The sequence below is a fragment of the Bombina bombina genome, chromosome 2, assembly GCF_027579735.1.
Source record: "Bombina bombina isolate aBomBom1 chromosome 2, aBomBom1.pri, whole genome shotgun sequence".
Taxonomy (NCBI): Eukaryota; Metazoa; Chordata; class Amphibia; order Anura; family Bombinatoridae; genus Bombina; species Bombina bombina.
The window spans coordinates 985,042,894-985,064,635 of record NC_069500.1 but is presented as its reverse complement, the minus strand read 5'-3'; positions in this window follow the sequence as shown (position 1 = coordinate 985,064,635).

Below are 21,742 nucleotides of genomic sequence, written 5' to 3'. Positions count from 1 at the left end.
ATATGATACCCTGATTACATGTTATATTTGCAATTATTCCTGCTCAGAATAATAATAACTTTAAACTATATACATATAGTGGTATAAATAAACACAGCTATATGAAAGACAACATTATTTAGAACAAAAAAAGGAATTTAGGGACATGTAAATATGTTTGCAGAAGATTTCTGACATAACACACACACACACACACACACATATATATATATATATATATATATATATATATATATATATATATATATATATATATATATATATATATATATATATATATATATGTACAAATTCTAGCATTAATAATCATTTATAAAAAATAAAATATGAGATAAAAGCATATCATGACTTCTAGAAATACAAATACACATTAATTTATTTGAAAGTATCATATAACACATTTTTTTGTATAACAAATCAATATAACAATAACTTTCTATGAGATATTGTTTGTTGAGGTATAAATCTATCTATTTCTTGGACATTAACAGTTGAAAAATAAATTATTAGCTTTAGAGAAATGTGCTTGTTCATGGACAGTAATGAAATGGTATAAATAAAGTTGGGAAAAACCCAAATAACCTCGTCATTGATGACTGTTACTTGACGCATGTGTTTTTGACTGCTTTTTTGATGAATAAGGGGATTATATTTAGATCTGCAGCAGCAATGTCTGGCGAGAGTATTGACACCGGCGAATGCACTGAGATTGACGCTTTACTAAATTGACCCCTCAATCTCTCATACACAAACACACTTTCACACACATTTTCACACACACCAACACACAGACTCTCTCTCACACACACACACACACACTCACACAGATTCACACACACTCACACAGATGCTCACACACTCACACACACTCACTCTCGCTCACACACACTCTCACACAGATTCTCACACACTCACACTCACTCTCGCTCACACTCACTCTTGCTCACACACACACACACTCACACAGATTCTCACACACTCACACTCACTCTCGCTCACACACTCACACAGATTCTCACACACTCACACTCACTCTCGCTCACACACACTCTCACACAGAGACACATAGACACACACTGACAAAGACAGACACAAATAAGCACTTACAAGATTAAGCCATACTCAAAGCACTCAAACAAAAGCAGGAGTAGATATATATTTAATGGCACAAGCAGCATGTCTGTTACAGATTTTCCAGTGTTACCCTGGGATCCCACCCTCAAATACCTTCCTGGGAACATGGTGATACACTTCTCCTAAACATTTGTGGTCGTACAGTTCTCTGGATGCTGACATGCAGCAGGTGAAAATAATATACTGCCACTAATCCTTCCCATAAATGCATTTGACAGCTAGGAGGATGATTTTACATGGGAAAGGATGTGAACTGCCATCAACTTGCTCTTTGGCAAACAGAGTTGAATAATATTTTGCAAAGTGCACACTGAGTGAGGGCTCTGCACTAATTGTCCAACCTCCTATGGACCTCCCTATTATTTGGTCGATTTACTATACTCTTATGTCATATTGTTACAGTCATCTGAAACATTTAGTTAAATTATTTTACATAGAAATCCACCACTAATCCACATGTCTGCACTTGTGGATGTCGCGGGTTGTGCAGGGATCTCACACAGTACTAGCAAAAGAAGTAAATCATATCCAGATACACAGATGGTTTAACGGCATGGCAGACAGTTTATATCATATGTGAAATACTGGTCAGAAGAAGAAAAAAACTTCTCACGTACATCCTGCAAATTACTGAAGTGCTGGCGACATGGGGTGAGCAACTTTTGAATAACAGTTCCCACACTTAATGCTCTTCTCCAGTGACAGAGCAGACACCCAAGCTACAAAACATTCTCACACTCTGTAATAGCGCTGTAGCACGCCTACAGTTCCCACCCTGTGCTTTGTAATAGCGCATATGCAAAGTCAGCAGGCAGTAGCAGCAAAAAAAAAAAAAACATTGGTCTGATTGCTGTGTGCACCTTTAAAATTCTAGTGCATTATCTTGAAAAAAAGGTGTGTGTGCACACCTAAGAGGAAAAGCTGCCCCCCATCTAGCTACCTCCAGCATCCAGTGCGTGTTGACATCCTCATCATACCCAGATTCCCCTACAACCAACTCATTACTGGGGGTCTATTTATCAAGCTCCGAATGGAGCTTGATGCTCTGTGTCTCTGGTGAGCCTTCAGGCTCGCCAGAAACACAAGTTATGAAGCAGCGGTCTAAAGAATGCTGCTCCATAACCATAGCCTGCTCTGAGGCGGTGGACAGAGATCGCTATAAATCAACCCGATCCAATACGATCGTGTTGATTGACACTCCCTGCTAGCGGCCGATTGGCCTCGAATCTGCAGGGGGCGGTATTGCATCAGCAGTTCACAAGAACTGCTGGTGCAATGATAAATACCGACAGCGCATGCTGTCGGCATTTATTGATGTGCGGCGGACATGGCTCGCTATAGTGGATCATGTCCATCCGCACAATGATAAATTGACCCCCTGGACTTAACATAGAAACACAGTAACATAGATTTTAACGACAGATAAGAGCCATAGTCCCAGCAAGTCTGCCCAATATTTCCTAAAAGTAAAAACGTATCTAGTTCATAGGATAGCCTTATGCTTATCCCAGGCATTATTAAAGTTCCCCACAGTGTCATTACTACCACTTGTGGAAGTTTATTCCAAGGGGGGTAGTTATCAAGCCGTCAACCTCAAATACAGCAGAATTCCGCAGCGTATTTGTGGCGAGGCTGATTCGCCTTAGTTATCAAAGGCTCGAGACCGGCTAAAGTAGAATTTTGTGACGTAAGCTTCGATCCGCCGGACTCAGTCCGACACAGATCAATTCTTACGTCACTCCAGATGTTCCGCACACAAGTGCGGCACATTCTCACTACTTTTGCTAGTTATCAAATGACTAGCAGGTACGCTCGGCACTTTTACAGCCCAGCGTACCTGGTTTTCAAACTGCCACCCCTGGAGGCGGCGGATCCCATAGGAATCAATGGGAGTCTGACCATAGCGAAAGTACAAGTTCGCTGCTGACAGACATCCCATTGATTTCTATGGGAGCTGTCTGCACCTAACACCCTAACATGTACCCCGAGTCTAAACACCACTAATCTGCACCCCTACACCGCCGCAACTAAATAAAGTTATTACCCCCTAAACCGCCACTCCCGGAGCCCACCGCAAGCTACTCTATACATATTAACCCCTAAACCGCCGCTCCCGGAGCCCACCGTAAGCTACTCTATACATATTAACCCTTAAACCGCCGCTCCCGGAGCCCACCGCAACTATAATAAATGTATTAACCCCTAAACCGCCGCTCCCTGAACCCGCCGCAACCTATATTAAATGTATTAACCCCTATCCTGCCCCCCCTACACCGTCGCCACCTATAATAAATTTATTAACCCCTAATCTGCCCCCCCTACACCGTTGCCACCTATAATAAATTTATTAACCCCTAATCTGCCCCCCCTACACCGTCGCCACCTATAATAAATTTATTAACCCCTATCCTGCCCCCCCTACACCGTCGCCACCTATAATAAATTTATTAACCCCTATCCTGCCCCCCACTACGCCGCCGCCACTGTAATAAAATTATTAACCCCTAAACCTAAGTCTAACCCTAACCCTAACGCCCCCCTAACTTAAATATTAATTAAATAAATCTAAATAATATTTTTATTATTAACTAAATTAATCCTATTTAAAACTAAATACTTACCTAATATAGCTACAATATAAATAATAATTATATTCTAGCTATCTTAGGATTTATTTTTATTTTACAGGCAACTTTCAATTTATTTTAACTAGGTACAATAGATATTAATTAGTTATTAATTATTTAATAGCTTACCTAGCTAAAATAAACTGAAATTTACCTGTAAAATAAATCCTAACCTAAGTTACAATTACACCTAACACTACACTATACTTTAATAAATTATTCCTATTTAAAACTAAATACTTACCTGTAAAATAAACCCTAAGATAGCTACAATATAAATAATAATTATATTGTAGCTATCTTAGGATTTATATTTATTTTACAGGTAACTTTGTATTTATTTTAGCTAGGTAGAATAGTTATTAAATAGTTATTAACTATTTAATAACTACCTAGCTAAAAGAAATACAAAATTACCTGTAAAATAAATCCTAACCTAAGTTACAATTAAACCTAATACTACACTATCATTAAATTAATTAAATAAACTAACTACAAATAACTACAATTAAATACAATTACATAAACTAACTAAAGTACAAAAAATAAAAAAGCTAAGTTACAAAAATAAAAAAATAAGTTACAAACATTTTAAAAATATTACAACAATTTTAAGCTAATTACACCTAATCTAAGCCCCCTAATAAAATAACAAACACCCCCAAAATAAAAAAAATGCCCTACCCTATTCTAAATTAAATAAAGTTCAAAGCTCTTTTACCTTACCAGCCCTTAAAAGGGCCATTTGTGGGGGCATGCCCAAAAAAGTTCAGCTCTTTTGCCTGTAAAAGAAAAATACAACCCCCCCAACATTAAAACCCACCACCCACATACCCCTAATCTAACCCAAACCCCCCTTACAAAAACCTAACACTAATCCCCTGAAGATCATCCTACCTTTAGTCGTCTTCACTCAGCCGAGCAGTGATGGAACCGAAGTGGACATCCGGAGCGGAAGAAGTTAATCCTCCAAGCGGCACTGAAGAAATCTTCCATCCGATGAAGTCATCATTCAGGCGGCGATGAAGAAGTCTTCGATCCGGGCGATGTCATCTTCAAAGAGGCGCTGAAGAGGTCTTCTATCCGGGCGATGTCATCTTCCAAGCCAGGTCTTGAATCTTCCTCCCACCGACGCGGAACCTCCTTCTTCACCGACGGACTACGACGAATGAAGGCTCCTTTAAGGGACGTCATCCAAGATGGCGTACCCTCAATTCCGATTGGCTGATAGGATTCTATCAGCCAATCGGAATTAAGATAGGAAAAATCTGATTGGCTGATGGAATCAGCCAATCAGATTGAGCTCGCATTCTATTGGCTGATCGGAACAGCCAATAGAATGCAAGCTCAATCTGATTGGCTGATTCCATCAGCCAATCAGATTTTTCCTATCTTAATTCCGATTGGCTGATAGAATCCTATCAGCCAATCGGAAATTGAGGGTACGCCATCTTGGATGACGTCCCTTAAAGGAGCCTTCATTCGTCGTAGTCCGTCGGTGAAGAAGGAGGTTCCGAGTCGGCGGGAGGAAGATTCAAGACCCGGCTTGGAAGATGACATCGCCCGGATAGAAGACCTCTTCAGCGCCTCTTTGAAGATGACATCGCCCGGATTGAAGACTTCTTCATCGCCGCCTGGATGATGACTTCATCGGATGGAAGATTTCTTCAGCGCCGCTTGGAGGATTAACTTCTTCCGCTCCGGATGTCCACTTCGGTTCCATCGCTGCTCGGCTGAGTGAAGACGACTAAAGGTAGGATGATCTTCAGGGGATTAGTGTTAGGTTTTTGTAAGGGGGGTTTGAGTTAGATTAGGGGTATGTGGGTGGTGGGTTTTAATGTTGGGGGGGGTTGTATTTTTCTTTTACAGGCAAAAGAGCTGAACTTTTTGGGGCATGCCCCCACAAATGGCCCTTTTAAGGGCTGGTAAGGTAAAAGAGCTTTGAACTTTATTTAATTTAGAATAGGGTAGGGCATTTTTTTTATTTTGGGGGGGTTTGTTAATTTATTAGGGGGCTTAGATTAGGTGTAATTAGCTTAAAATTGTTGTAATATTTTTAAAATGTTTGTAACTTATTTTTTTATTTTTTGTACTTTAGTTAGTTTATGTAATTGTATTTAATTGTAGTTATTTGTAGGTAGTTTATTTAATTAATTTAATGATAGTGTAGTATTAGGTTTAATTGTAACTTAGGTTAGGATTTATTTTACAGGTAATTTTGTATTTCTTTTAGCTAGGTAGTTATTAAATAGTTAATAACTATTTAATAACTATTCTACCTAGCTAAAATAAATACAAAGTTACCTGTAAAATAAATATAAATCCTAAGATAGCTACAATATAATTATTATTTATATTGTAGCTATCTTAGGGTTTATTTTACAGGTAAGTATTTAGTTTTAAATAGGAATAATTTATTAAAGTATAGTGTAGTGTTAGGTGTAATTATAACTTAGGTTAGGATTTATTTTACAGGTAAATTTCAGTTTATTTTAGCTAGGTAGCTATTAAATAGTTAATAACTATTTAATAGCTATTCTACCTAGTTAAAATAAATTGAAAGTTGCCTGTAAAATAAAAATAAATCCTAAGATAGCTACAATATAATTATTATTTATATTGTAGCTATATTAGGGTTTATTTTAAAGGTAAGTATTTAGTTTTAAATAGGATTAATTTAGTTAATAATAGAAATATTATTTAGATTTATTTAATTAATATTTAAGTTAGGAGGGCGTTAGGGTTAGGGTTAGACTTAGGTTTAGTGGTTAATAATTTTATTACAGTGGCGGTGTAGTGGGGGGCAAGATAGGGGTTAATAAATTTATTATAGGTGACGACGGTGTAGGGGGGGCAGGATAGGGGTTAATAGGTTTAATATAGGTTGCGGCGGGTTCAGGGAGCGGCGATTTAGGGGTTAAACTATTTATTTAGTTGCGGCGAGGTGCGGGATCAGCAGGATAGGGGTTAATAATTTTATTATAGAGGGCGACGGTGTAGGGGGGGCAGGATAGGGGTTACTAGGTATACTGTAGGTGGCAGCGGTGTCCGGGAGCGGCGGTTTAGGGGTTAATACATTTATAAGAGTTGCGGCAGGGTCTAGGAGCGGCGGTTTAGGGGTTAATACATTTATAAGAGTTGCGGCAGGGTCTAGGAGCGGCGGTTTAGGGGTTAGTAACTTTATTGAGTTGCGGGGGGCTCCGGGGGCGCCGGTATAGGGATAGAACAGTGTAGTTTAGTGTGGGTGCTTAGTGACAGGCTAGCAATAAAGCTGGGAAAAAGCCGAAGGGCAGCGAGATCGGATGAGTGATAACTCTCACAGTCCGCTGCTCATCGCCCCGCGGCTTTTTGACAGCTTTTTTTGATAACTTAGGCGAACGTATTCAAGGTCCGCGGCGGCGAAGGTAGGCGAGCTTAGGCGGGCGTATTGGGCCGGCGACGTCAGAAAAGTAGACGGCTTGATAACTACCCCCCCATGAATGAATCAAAGAAGGGCTTCCTCAAATTACTCCAGAATATAGCTCAGCTTGAGATCATGACCCCTTGAGCTTCAGTTTTTCTTTTTATGAAAAATACTTGCAGCCTCAGCTTTACTAAACCTTCAATATACTTGAAAGTAGCTATCATACCACCTCTTTCCCTTCTCTCCTCTAGCTATACATATTTATGTAATTGAGCCTCTCCTAGTACATTTTTTTTTTTAGACCATGTACCATATTAGTAGCCCTCCTTTGCACATATTCAAGTTTGTTTATATCCTTCTGGAGATATAGGGGTAGATTTATCAAGCAGCGGATGCTTCAATCTACCCCTGAAGTTTCGAGTCCGCCTGAAACTTAAGTTAAGAAGCAGCAGCCTCTGAGGTGGCGGACAGCAATCATCCTGATCAGAAGTCTTCCAATCAGCCAATAGAATGCAAGCTCAATCCTATTGGCTGATTGGATCAGCAAATAGGATTGAAGCTCAATCCTATTGGCTGATTGCATCAGCCAATAGAATATTTTCACCTTTAATTCCGATTGGCTGATAGAATTCTATCAGCCAATCTGAATTCAAGGGACGCCATCTTAGAATACGTCATTTAAAGGAACCTTCAGTGTACGGCTGGGACCGTATGAAGAGGATGCTCCGCGTCGGATGTCTTGAAGATGGAGCCGCTCCGCGTCGGAAGGATGAAGGTAGAAGATGCCGTCTGGATGAAGACTTCTGCCCGCCTAGAGGACAACTTCTTGCCGCTTGGATGAAGACTTCTCCCGGCTTCGTTAAGGACTTCTGCCCACTTGGATGAAGACTTCTCTCGGCTTAATGAGGATGGATGTCCGGTCTTCAAAAACTGTAAGTGGATCTTCGAGGGTTAGTGTTAGGTTTTTTAAGGGTTTATTGGGTGGTTTTTATTTTTAGATTAGGGGTTTGGACAAAGAAAAAGAGCTAAATGCCCTTTTAAGGGCAATACCTATCCAAATGCCATTTTCAGGGCAATGGGGAGCTTAGGTTTTTTAGATAGGATTTTATTTGGGGGTTTGGTTGTGTGGGTGGTGGGTTTTACTGTTGGGGGGTTGTTTGTATTTTTTTTTTACAGGTAAAAGAGCTGATTTCTTTGGGGCAATGCCCCGCAAAAGGCCCCTTTAAGGGCTATTGGCAGTTTAGTTTAAGCTAGGTTTTTTTTATTTTGGGGGGCTTTTTTATTTTGATAGGGCTATTAGATTAGGTGTAATTAGTTTAAATATTTTATAATTTCTTTTTTATTTTGTGTAATTTAGTGTTTATTTTCTTTTGTAATTTAGTTAATTGTATTTAATTAATGTAATTTATTTAATTGTAGTGTAATGTTAGGTGTTATTGTAAGACAGGTTAGGTTTTATTTTACAGGTAAATTTGTATTTATTTTAACTAGGTAGTTAGTAAATAGTTAATAACTATTTACTAACTAATCTACCTAGTTAAAATAAATACAAACTTAGCTGTGAAATAAAAATAAAACCTAAGATAGCTACAATGTAACTATTAGTTATATTGTAACTAGCTTAGGGTTTATTTTACAGGTACGTATTTAGTTTTAAATAGGAATTATTTAGTTAATGATAATAATTTTTACTTAGATTTATTTTAATTATATTAAAGTTAGGGGTGTTAGGGTTAGACTTAGGGTTAGGTTTAGGGGTTAATAACTTAAGTATAGTGGCGGTGGTGACGTTGGAGGCTGCAGATTAGGGTTTAATAATATTTAACTAGTGTTTGCGATGTGGGAGTGCGGCGGTTTAGTGGTTAATATGTTTTTTTATAGTGGTGGCGATGTCCGGAGCGGCAGATTAAGAGTTAATAAATTTATTATAGTGTTTGCGATGCAGGAGGGCCTCGGTTTAGGGGTTAATAGGTAGTTTATGGGTGTTAGTGTACTTTGTAACACTTTAGTTATGAGTTTTATGCTACAGCTTTGTAGTGCAAAACCCATAACTACTGACTTTAGATGGCAGTAAGAATCTTGTTGGTATAGGCTGTACCGCTCACTTCTTGGCCTCCCAGGCAAAACTTGTAATACCGGCGCTATGGAAGTCCCATTGAAAAAGGACTTTTTGAAAGGTGCTGTCGTTAGGTTGTGTTACGGCCAAAAAAGTGTGCGGTACAGCTATACCTACAAGACTTGTAATAGCAGCGGTAGTGAAAAAGCAGCGTTAGGAGCCATAACGCAAAACTCGTAATCTAGCCGTTTGTTTTGTATCCTTAAAGGGACAGTCAAGCCCAAAAAAATTTTTAAATTCAAATAGGGCATGTAATTTTAAACAACTTTCCAATTTACTTTTATCAACAATTTTGCTTTGTTCTTTTGGTATTCTAGTTGAAAGCAAACCTAGGAAGGCTCATATAATTTCTAAGCCCTTGAAGGCCGCCTCTATTTTATTTACTTTTCACAGTAGGGGAGAGAAAGCTCATGTAGGCCATATAGATAGCATTGTGATCACGTCCGTGGCTAGTGGCAGACACTGCACTAATTGGCTAAAATGCAAGTCAATAGATAATAACTAAAAGTTATGTGATTAGGGGCGGTCAGAAGATGCTTAGATACAAGTTAGTCTCAGTAGTAAAAAGTGTATTAATATAACAGTGTTGGTTTTGCAAAACTGGGGAATGGGTAAAAAAGGGATTATCTATCTTTTTAAACAACAAAAATTCTGGTGTTGACTGTCCCTTTAAGCCAGCATTCTACCCAGTGCACAATTTTTGAGGATACCGTTTGTAAGTTAGTTTGTTGTGTGGGACTGTGTCTGTGTCAATGCTTCTAAATATGCTACACAAACTGCTCTACTCTGGTCTAATACTTTTGTTACAAACTCAAAGAAGTCAATTAGATTAGTCTGACATGATCTCCCTGAAGTAAAACAATGTTGATTTTGGTCCTCTAAATTGTTTGTCTTTATGTAAGTCATAATTCTTTCTTTTAAGAGACTTTCCATTAATTTCCCTATTACTGAAGTTAAACTAACTGGCCTGTAGTTACCAGATTCTTGCCTACAGCATTTTTTGAAGAGGTACAACATTTGCTATTCACCAATCATCTGAAACAACGTCTGTCAATGGTGACTGATTAAACAGATCAGTTAATGGGAGAGTTAGCACTGATCAAAGTTCCTTTAAAACCCTTGGATGAATATTATCAGAACCCACTGACTTTTTTATTACATTTTTCCCCAAAATATCTTTTATTACAAGATTATGTAGTACAACATGGTCAAATGTCAAGTACAAGGAGAATAAACAATACATAAATGAATATTCAAAGACAGAGCCAACTGCTTTGCAAGTTGTTGCATAGCGTCCATCAGCGTTAGGAATTAAAATCCTTAGTTACTGCGAGCATGTTGGAAGACACATATGGAGATGATAATTTTATAGCATGACTCTTGTCTCTTATCAGAACATACACGGTAAACTTTGAAGTCCAGCGAGAAGGGAGCTCCTTAATCGAGCCTCAATCGCAGTGTTGGTAGCATAAATTGACAGAACCTACAAAAGAGTCCAACATGTGTATAGCATTCAAGAATGCCTTAAAGGGACACTGAACCCAAATGTTTTCTTTTGTAATTCAGAAAGAGCATGCAATTTTAAGCAACTTTCTAATTTACTCCTATTATCAATATTTCTTTGTTCTCTTGCTATCTTTATTTGAAAAAGAAGGCATCTAAGCTTTTTTTGATTTCAGTACTCTGGACAGCTCTTTTTTATTGGTGGATGAATATATCCACCAATCAGCAAGGACAACCCAGGTTGTTCACCAAAACTGGGCCGGCATCTAAACTTACATTCTTGCATTTCAAATAAAGATACCAAGAGAACGAAGAAAATGTGATAATAGGAGTAAATTAGAAAGTTGCTTAAAATTTCATGCTCAATCTGAATCACGAAAGAAAATTTTTGGGTACAGTGTCCCTTTAAGTAAAACAAAATTCCACAGACTGCTCACGTTCTCAATATTTCCTTTTAGGAGGGTAGAATAAACAATGGGAACATATCAACATGAGGTACCACTCAAAGGTTATTTTTATATTGTTATAGAAATGACAACTGTAAGTAGGTGGACAAACATGAATAACACTATCTAACAAACATAAGTGCACGGTCAAGTTAATAGAGTGAAAGGGATAACGCAATGGGTAGGTAGTCTATTTAATTCCTTTCTACTAGGGAGATGTTAAAGACTGTGGACAAACACAGTCGTGATCACTGAGGTCTAGTGGTAGGTAGGAAAGCGGAATGATCAAATTGTGATCCTAAATTGGTGTATATGCGTTTAAGTGTATATCATCAGACATTAAGAAGTTTAGCACAAGGTGTCAGATACAGGGATAGAGATATAAAATAGTGAATTAGACGATATTCTGCTGTTAAGGAATAAGTCAGAATCATAAACAGTTCTCAAAGTGTGTACAACAGATTCTAGGAGGGAACCCTGTTGTGGAGAGGAAAGAGAAAAAATAAAGGGGGGGGGGTGGAGCAGGGAGAGGAAGGGCAGAATATGTGGGAGAAGAGAAGGGGGCATCGTCCATCTATGATATCAGCTCTTCCCACCTGCTGAGCCGGTTTCGAGTCTCACTCATTAAGCTTATTAAGCGTAGCCTCCCAGTCGTCCCACACCGCCCAGATAACACTATGGAGTGCTGCTTGGCCATCCACTCTCAGGCAGTATTCTTTCATTTTATGGATATATTGGATAATATTCCACACCTGTTTCCAAGTGGGTACAGGCAAGAACTGCAGCAATCCTGAGTCTCTCAGGACCTGCGCCACCATGTCCCACAGATTCCTTAGCTTGGGAGAAGCCCACCAAATATAGAGTTGTGTACTGATTGCACCGCAGCACCTCAAACATAACTTAGAACGTGTAGGAAAGATTTTTTGAATCTGGGCAGGGACCATATGCCATCTAATGAGAAGCTTCAAGTATAGCTCATAGAGCTTTGGACAACGGATGGCAGTCTTAGTATAACCAATAGCAGAGCCCTAGTCAATGTCCTCAAACTCCTGTTCCCATTTTTTTCCCATTCCCTCGTCTGTCTAGATTTAGTTAAAGCTGCAGAGTTAAGGATAATTTGATGATGAAAGGAGAGAAGCTTTTGAGGGTATTGACTAGCCAACCATTGTTGTTTCCAAAGCTTCTGCTTCCTTATGTCGCAAAGAGGGAACCCCCAAGAAGCCACCAACAAAAGTAGCGTTAGACACTCAAAAAAACCTATGCGGTTGTCATCAACTTTTCCATATAGTAGAGGTCTGTGATATAAATTAAGCCACAATTCTCTGACCATCGTGTGTGTAAATCAGGGAGGCAGAACAGAACAGCTTTTGTGTGTACTAAATTGGAGAGGGATGAGGGGCAACTAGTTGTTTTTATATTATTTTATTAACGAGACCTAGGAGTACTGGGGCATGTCCCGGAATCCACACCAGGCTAGACAACTGGACCCTGCACCGCAGTAAGGCCTGCTCAATTTGTTTCCATCTCAATTGATCATCCTCAAAGGCTCACATAGCTATGTGTGATAGCATAGCTGCCTTATAGTAGTAGTGGACGTTCACAATTGAAAGTCCTCCACATAATGGCAGTTGTATTTTACATTTATTTTTGATAATGCCAACAAAACCTAATCCTCTGTAAAAAGATTAGTGCTAAGCTGATTTCCATTTTGTAGCATTCCTTAATGTAGACATTCTATCTTCACAATCTTTTGTGAAAACAGAACAGAAGTAATCTCCGTCTACTATTCTACCATCGACTGTTTTCAATTTTACTATTCCAACCAGAGATTTTCTTCTTTCACTGATATATATATAAAGAAGGTTTTGTCCCCATGTTTTACTGACTGTGCTTTCTTCTCTTCTGCATGAGCTTTAACCTTCCTAATTAACTGCTTAGTCTTTTTTTGTTGGAATCTCCATATTTGCATATCATCATCTAACTGTGTGTGTCTGTAATTTTATAAGCTATCTTTTTTGTCTTTATAGCAGGTGCTACTTCTTTGGAAATTCTATATTGGTTTCCTTTTTCATTTACTTTTACAGACATGTCTAATACAGTGTGTGGTTGCATCTAAAATGGCACCCTTCAAAAATTCCCACTGTTCTTGAACCCCATAATAAGATTTTGCCCTATTAAATAGTTGTTTAGGTATTCTCCTAGGTATGAAAAATCAGCCTTCCTAAAGTCTAAGGGCTGGATTTAACAAGCAGCGGAAGTGTCCGTAGTTTCCGGCTTGCCAGAAACATAAGTTATGAAGCAGCGGTTGTAAGATCGCTGTTCCTTAACTTGTCCACGACTACCTTATCCGATCGGGATGAATGACGCCCCCTGATAGCGGGTGATTGGCCACCAATGTGCATGGGGAGGCATTACACAAGCATTTAACAAGAAATGTTTGTGCAATGTTAAATGCCGACAGCGTATGCTGTCGGCATTTAGCGATGCCAGGCAGACATGATTCGCTACAGCGAATCATGTCCGTCTGCCATATGATAAATTGACCCCTAAAACTTTTGTATTGGTCTTGGTGGACAGCGTCCACAAGTGAATACTAAACCAAAAAGATTGATGATTACTTGATCTTCAGGGGCCGATTTATCATAGTGCGAGCAGACATGATCCGCTGTCTGCTGCACATCGATAAATGCCGACAGCATACGTTGTGGGCATTTATCATTGCACAATCATTTCTTGTGAAATGCTTGTGCAATGATGCCCCCTACAGATTTGTGGCCTACAGATTTGCGGCCGATAGCAGGAGGTGTCAATCAACCTGATCGTATCCGATCGGGTTGATTGCTGTCCGCTGTCTCAGAGGTGGCGGACGAGTTAAGGAGCAGTGGTATTATGACCGCTGCTTCTTAACTTATGTTTTAAATGATCAGGACACTACAGGGGTAGATTGCAGCATCCGCTGCTTGTTAAATCTACCCCTAAGTTCTCACCTACAGACACATCTGAAACTGTATCACTGTTTGTAAGTATTAAATCGAATATAGCTTCCTTTCGCGTTGGTTCCTTAACTAATTGCTCAAGTGATATCCTGTGAAAGGATTCAAGAATATACCTGCTTCTAGCTAATAAAGCAGAGGGACTCTTCCAGTCTATGTCTGACAAATTAAAGTCCCCCATTACCATAAACTTACCCTTCATGGCAATTTTGGTTATTTCTTTAATAATAAAATTTAGTTTAGGGGAGCGCCGTGATCAGCTCTCAAATTTAAAATCACTCCAAAAAATTCTGTCATGCATATGAAAGAGCTTATGTGTTACAAAGGCTAAATGGACATTAAATGATAAATTGTTCTTAATACAACTGAGCAGCATGTGCACAATCAGTTATAATAACACAGCTAACAGCTTTATTCAGCATTGCAGTGCGCTTTATTGTAAAGTAAGTAAATGGAGAGGTTGTGCAGATTGTGATTGAAAAAATCCGCACCAGCAACGAGGGCTTGATTGTTATTAAGGAAAGGCCTTTTCTGAGACTAAAATAAATTATTCTTTATTTTTTTAAAAGGTAAGGATAGCGTTACAATAACTGATTGTGCACAAGCTGCACAATTGTAGTAAGAAAAACATATTGGGCCAGATTACAAGTGGAGCACTAATTAATCCTCCTGCTTGAGCGTTAATTGCACTAGAAGAATTTTTGAAAGTAAACTTTTTTCGTTCTCTCACTAACATGATGTGCGCAAAAAGTTGAAGTTAGAATATTGCGTGCTTGTTCATGTATTCCACCATAGAAGTCAATGTAGAAAACAAAAGTAGAAAAAAACTCCACTCTCACGCAAACCTGATCACATATTCTCATTTGCACTAAACCAACATGAAAATATGAATATTTCACATTCCAATGTTCTTCAAATAACTGAATTTGGTCTATTTAAAAATACAAAGTTCAACTTTTCCACTGGGAGCACGGCTTCTCAGCCGCTCTAAGATTTAAAAATTTGTCTTGAAGAAGGCTCATTATAGGAGCCGAAACGTCGACTATGACTCATTTCGCATAAACATGCCACGTATTTTCAATAAACTTTATTGATTATTGTCAAACCCTGTGAGTGCCCTCCCTTCTTGCCAATCCAATCTTGCGCGGAAACAGGGGCATCAGGCTCAGTTCTGCCCCAATGTCTACATTAGTTTCTGCCATAACATCATAATTGTTTTCCTACAAGACCTTAATTTATAGAAAACTGCACAATAAGAATAATTGAGCTTTTAGAAAAAAATAGTTCAAGGAACAGAACATAGCAAATAATGTGTAAAATATTTTAGTATTTAGCCAAACACAAAATATAACTTCAAAAGTGTATTAACTTCTTATTAATGAATTAATATATTTAATTTAACAATATAACTTGAAAAAATTGATACCGTAACCAGTGTTCTCTCTAAGGCACTGGTTTTCAAACCTGTACTCAGGCCTCCCTAACAGTCCACATTTTGAGGATATCTGAACAGAAGCACAGGTGAAATAATCAGATGATTGGTAAACCTAGTTATTTTACTTGTTCTCATCCAAGGTAATTCTGAAAATCTGGCTTGTTGGGGAGGCTTGAGGACAGGTTTGAAAACGGCTACATTTTAGGCTAGATTACAAGTGGAGTACAAAATATCGCTTTTGGAAAAGCGATATTTGTGCTCCACTTAGTAATACCAGGGCACGCAAATGTGCGCGGGTATTATGAGTTAGGTGCAATTTGAACGCGACCTCATGTTCACATTGCATGGAAACTTTGCTCTTTCATAGGCTCCAATGGGAGCCGCGTTCTGATGCCGGCATACATGGAACAGAACCTAAGCGCAGTAAAGGGGGTAAGTCGCGCAGCGATGAGCAGCAAATTTAAATATATATGTATATGAATATACATATATATTTATGTGTTAATATGTGTATATACAAATATATATGTATATAAGCATATACATATATATTTACAGGGAACACACAGTTCCCCTAGACCACAATGTAAAGGTACTTTTCAGTGCCGTTTTTTTTTTCTAACACCACAAACCAGCCACTTTTAATCCCTAAAAACTGCTTAGTGCAGTTAAAAAAAAAAGATGCAAATATTTTTAAATTAATTATAGCCACTACACAATTTATTTTGGGGGCATTTTGGGGACATTTTAAAAATTAACCAGAGGTCTGACCTCTGGTTAATTTTTTGAGTGCTAATTGCTACTGCAAACTTGCAGTACAAGTAACCAACCACTTGTAATGGCTGGATATTTATCGTGTGCCGGTAAATGGGTGTGCAATATATTAGCGCTCCACTTGTAATCTAGCGCTTTCTGAGCAGACCAGCAGTGAAACAGTTAATAAGGGAACCACACCCTGCAGTTTGCAAACACTACACAATGCAGACCTCAAGGTATAGTTTCCTTATTAACTGTTTCACTGCTGGGTCGCTTAAAGAGAACACTGACCGTAACTGTCAGGTTAGGAAAAGTCCAGAAGAAGACCCAAATGCTAGGGCGAACTTAAACAACACCCTTGCACTCTGAGATTAATCAAGGACGTGACCCCACAACAACCTCTAAAAAACAATGTACTCACGATATGGAGCAGGGTTAGCCTGAGTCCAAAGTAATTCAAGATATTAGCCAAATAGACTTCTGAGTAAGGAACTGGTTTCAGGAAAAGTCTTCCACAGAATCAGGAGAGCAGGGATAGTCCACTTATACTCAGACAGAGGAAGGGTAAAACAAGAAACAGTTAATAATGCAGGAGTACGTAACTTGTTATCAGGCAGTTTGAGGGTTAATACTGTGTTGTCAGTCCTTGAAGAGTTTGGCAACAGGTTATCAGGCAGTTTGTAGGTTTATACTGAATAGTCAGTACATGCAGAGTTAGATAACAGGATAACAGGTAGGTTGCGGGTTAATAGAGATTAATCAGTACTTGCAGAGATTGGCAACAGGTTATCATGCAGTTTGAGAGTTTCACAGAATAGACCGTTCTTGCAATGTTTGGCAACAGGATATCAAGCAGTTTGAAGGTTTACACTGAATAAACAGTATTTGCAGAGTTTGGCAACAGGTAAACATGCAGTTTGAGAGTTTCACAGAATAAAAAGTCCTTGCAATGTTTGGCAACCGGATATCAAGCAGTTTGAAGGTTTACACTGAATAAACAGTATTTGCAGAGTTTTGGCAACAGGTAAACAAGCAGATTGAGAGATTCACAGAATAAATAGTACTTGCAATGTTCGGCAACAGGTTATCAGGAAGTTAGAGGGTTAACCCAGGATAGTCAGTCTTTGCAGAGTTTGGTAGTTAGAGAGTTTCCACAGCGAAGTCCTCACAGGAGCCACAAAGAGTAACAAACAAACGGGCACTGAAGAAACAGGAAGCCCGGAATAAAAAGCCTGGTAGTGACATCATCAGGAAGGGGCGGCTCAGACTACCTGTCAATCAAGCACACAGAGAGGACAGCTGGAGCTTCCCAGTGGCCGAGCGTTACAGTGCCCCCTCCTCAAGGACCCCTCCGGGGGACCCGACCGTGCCTGGCAGGGTATTTCTTGTGAAAGGACTTGACAAGAGCTGGAGCATGAACATGAGAGGCTGGTTCCCAAGATCGTTCAGAGAGAGGATAACCTTTCCAATGGACCAGGTAGTACAGCCGATTGCCCCGTAGCTTGGAATCCAAAATCTGTCTGACTTTAAACTCAGAAGTTCCCTCTACGGAAAGTGGAGGAGGTGGTTTACTCTTGATAGAGTACCGGTTGTAGATGACTGGCTTGAGTAAGGAGACATGAAACACTGGATGGATCTTGAGAGTCTTGGGTAAAGCTAGGCGGTATGCAGAAGAACAAACTTTGGAAACAATTTGAAAAGGTCCAATGTACTTAGGACCCAACTTAGTACAAGGTTGTTTTAGATGTATGAATCTGGTGGATAAAAATACTTTGTCTCCAGTACGAAGTAAAGGAGCCTTACACCTTCTGCGATCAGCATATCTCTTGTGTCTTAAGGAAGAGGAAAGTAGATTTTGACGAATGAGTTGCCAGTGGTTACTGAGATTTTTCACAATACGATCTGCTCCAGGGACTTCAGTAGAACTGGTAATCATAGGAAAGGTTCTAGATTCAAAACCATAAGCTGCCTTAAAGGGAGAGGTCTGTAATGAGGCGTTATAGTGTGAGTTGTGAGCTAATTCCGCCAAAGGCAATAACTGAGACCAGTTGGAGCTTGCAATGGTAGGTGAATACAGCACTTAGTGTAAAGGTGGTGCACGGTGTGGGAGGTAGCTGCAATAGCCTCTGTGATAATGCACTCGTAGTAACACCAGCACCAATATCTTGAATTCCAATACTTTTATTAGAGGTTACATAAAAAGCAACGTTTCGTGGTGAACCCACTTAATCATGCTGTTTGTATAACATTGTTTCAAGCAATTTATATCTTTCTTTGGCGCCAACTGGCTTCAATTTTGGCAGTTTTACACCCCCTAGTGGTTACCAATTGCAATGAGACCAGTTGGAGTGGTGATGGTCTACATAATGTCTAAGAAAAGATTCTAAGGCTTGATTTACACGCTCAGTCTGTCCGTTGGATTGAGGATGATGTGCAGTAGAAAGACATATGTTGATTCCGAAGTGCTTACAAAAAGACCTCCAGTGGGAAAACCATGTAAACGAGATATATGTAGAACAAAGAGTTTAGAAAGTCTTTGAGCTGAAGGCAAGCCTGGAAGAGGTATGAAGTGAGCAGACTTGGAGAACCGATCCACCACTACCCAAATGGTCATATTTCCAGCAGAAACAGGAAGATCTGTAATGAAGTCCATGGATAAGTGAGACCAAGGGTAATGAGGAATAGGAAGAGGGTGTAATAGACCAAACGGTCGATGAGAAGATTGTTTGTTCGAAGCACAAGAACTATAAGCAGCAATATAATCCTTAACATCCCTCCTCATAGTGGACCACCAAACATGCTGCTTCAGTTTCCACAAAGTATTGGTAATCGGCAGGATTGAATTTTTTCGAAAAGAACGCCACAGGATGTATATTGCTGGTAGTCGGATCACGTTGGGAGAGAACAGCTCCAGCTGCTATAGAAGAAGTGTCAATCTCCAAAATAAACTGGAGATCAGGAATTGGATGACTGAGAAGAGGTGCTGAAGAAAATGCTGATTTTAGCGTTTCAAAAGCCTGTACTGCCGAAGTGGACCAGTTCTTACAATTTTGCCATTTCTTAGTAAGAGAAGTGAGCGGAGACGTGATGTCAGCAAAGTTCTTAATAAACTTTCTATAGTAATTGGCAAAGCCAAGAAACCTCTGCAGGGATTTGAGAGTAGTTGGTCCTGGCCAGACCTTGATAGCCGAAAGTTTAGCAGGATCCATCTCAAAATCTGATTCTGAAATGATATAACCCAAAAAGGGAATGGAACTCTGATGAAAAGAGCATTTCTCCAATTTAGCGAACAGGGAATTGTCTCGTAACCTCTGAAGTACCAGTCTTACATGATGTACATGTTCCTGTAATGTTTTGGAATAGATCAGAATGTCGTCGAGATAAATGATAACAAATTGATTTAGTCTCTGAAGATTTTGTTAACAAAGTGCTGAAATACTGCTGGTGCATTGCACAATCCGAATGGCATTACTAGATACTCGTAGTGACCAAATCTAGTGTTAAATGCCGTCTTCCATTCATCTCCTTTACGGATTCTGACCAAATTGTAGGCCCTACGGAGATCTAACTTGGAAAAAATAGAAGCACCTTGAAGACGATCAAATAACTCAGGAATGAGCGGCAGAGGATAGCTGTTTTTGACAGTAATCTGATTCAAGGCCCGATAATCGATACAGGGACGGAGACCTCCATCTTTTTTCCCAATGAAGAAAAAACCCGCACCCACAGGTGATGAGGAAGGATGAATAAATCCTCTGGCTAAGTTGTCCTTTATGTATTCCTCAAGAGAGATATTTTCTTGACGAGAGAGGGGATAGGTCCTTCCCTTAGGTAGAGGAGCCCCTGAAAACAATTCGATAGGACAGTCAAATATCCGGTGTGGAGGTAACATCTCAGCCTCCTTCTTAGAAAACACATCACTAAAGGCATGATAGTAATTAGGCAATGAATCAGGAACTTCCACCATAGCTACGACAGGACCAGATGGTTTTGAGGGATTTTGCAGGCAATGTTTGAAACAGGTAGTTCCCCAGGAAATAAGTTCTCCTTTAGACCATGAGAAGACTGGATCATGAAGCTGCAACCAAGGTAACCCCAGAATCAACGGTATGTGGGGAGAAGTGATGACGTCAAAACGAATAATTTCAGAATGGAGTATGCCCACAGACAAAAGAAGAGGAATGGTAGAATTTTGTATGATACCAGAACCTAAAGGCTGTCCACTAACAGTGGTTACCTTAATTAACTGTTTCTTGGCTTGAAGAGGAATCCTGAGAGAGTCAGCAAAGTTTGAATCAATGAAAACTCCAGCAGCTCCAGAGTCAATGAGGGCTTGAGCTCGAAACTTGGTGTCTCCAAAAGAGATAGTTACAGGAACAAAAAGTTTAGAATTGAGGGAAGACATGGGATTCTGGTTTAACTCTGTCCCTCTATCAAAAGTTAAGCCTTTGCATTTACTGGCTGGATAGGACAGTCCTTCAGTAAATGTCCTTTGGTACCACAATATAGACATAATCCAAGAGTACGCCTTCTATGGCGTTCAGCTTCTGACGATTTAATAGCTCCTACTTCCATGGGTTCCACAGACTCAGGAGATTGGGAATTATTATTACACAGACTTGAGGTTCGAATAGGAGGACGAAAAGAAGATTTAACAAAGGATCTCCGATTCCTATCTCTCTCCTGAAGACGTTCAGAATGCCGGGCGTCAAGAGTAATACACAAATTGATAAGACCCTCCAATGAATCGGGGAGTTCCCGAAATACAAGTTCATCCTTAAGGCGTTTGCAAAGTCCCTTGCGAAAGGCTGCCCGTAAGGCTCCATGGTTCCAATCAGTTTCTGCGGCTAAAGTCCTGAATTCAATAGCATATTGAGCAACCGAAAGGGATCCCTGTCTCAGATCCAACAATCCTGCCTCTGCAGCTGCAGACCTCCCAGGCATGTCAAAAACAGAAGAAAAAATGGACACAAATAATTCCACATGCTGTAGTAAAGGATCATTCTTCTCTAAAAGAATAGACACCCAGGCTAGAGCCTTACCTTCATGAGGGAAATAATAAAGGTGATTTTGAAAGTAGAATTGGAAAAAACTTGAGGATTGTTTCTGAAGTGTAAACAACATTGATTAAGGAATCCACTGCATTCTTCAGGATTACCGTCATATTTATCTGGAAGTGGGATTCGTGGTATATACTGTCCAACAGGTTGAGGTGGGTTAAAGACAGCATTGGAGCTAGTAGCAGCTGCAGTAGGAGTCACAGTAGCTTGAGAAGGAGCGGAGAGGTTATGTAGCAGAGCAGTAATCTGGTCAAGCTTGGAATCCAAAG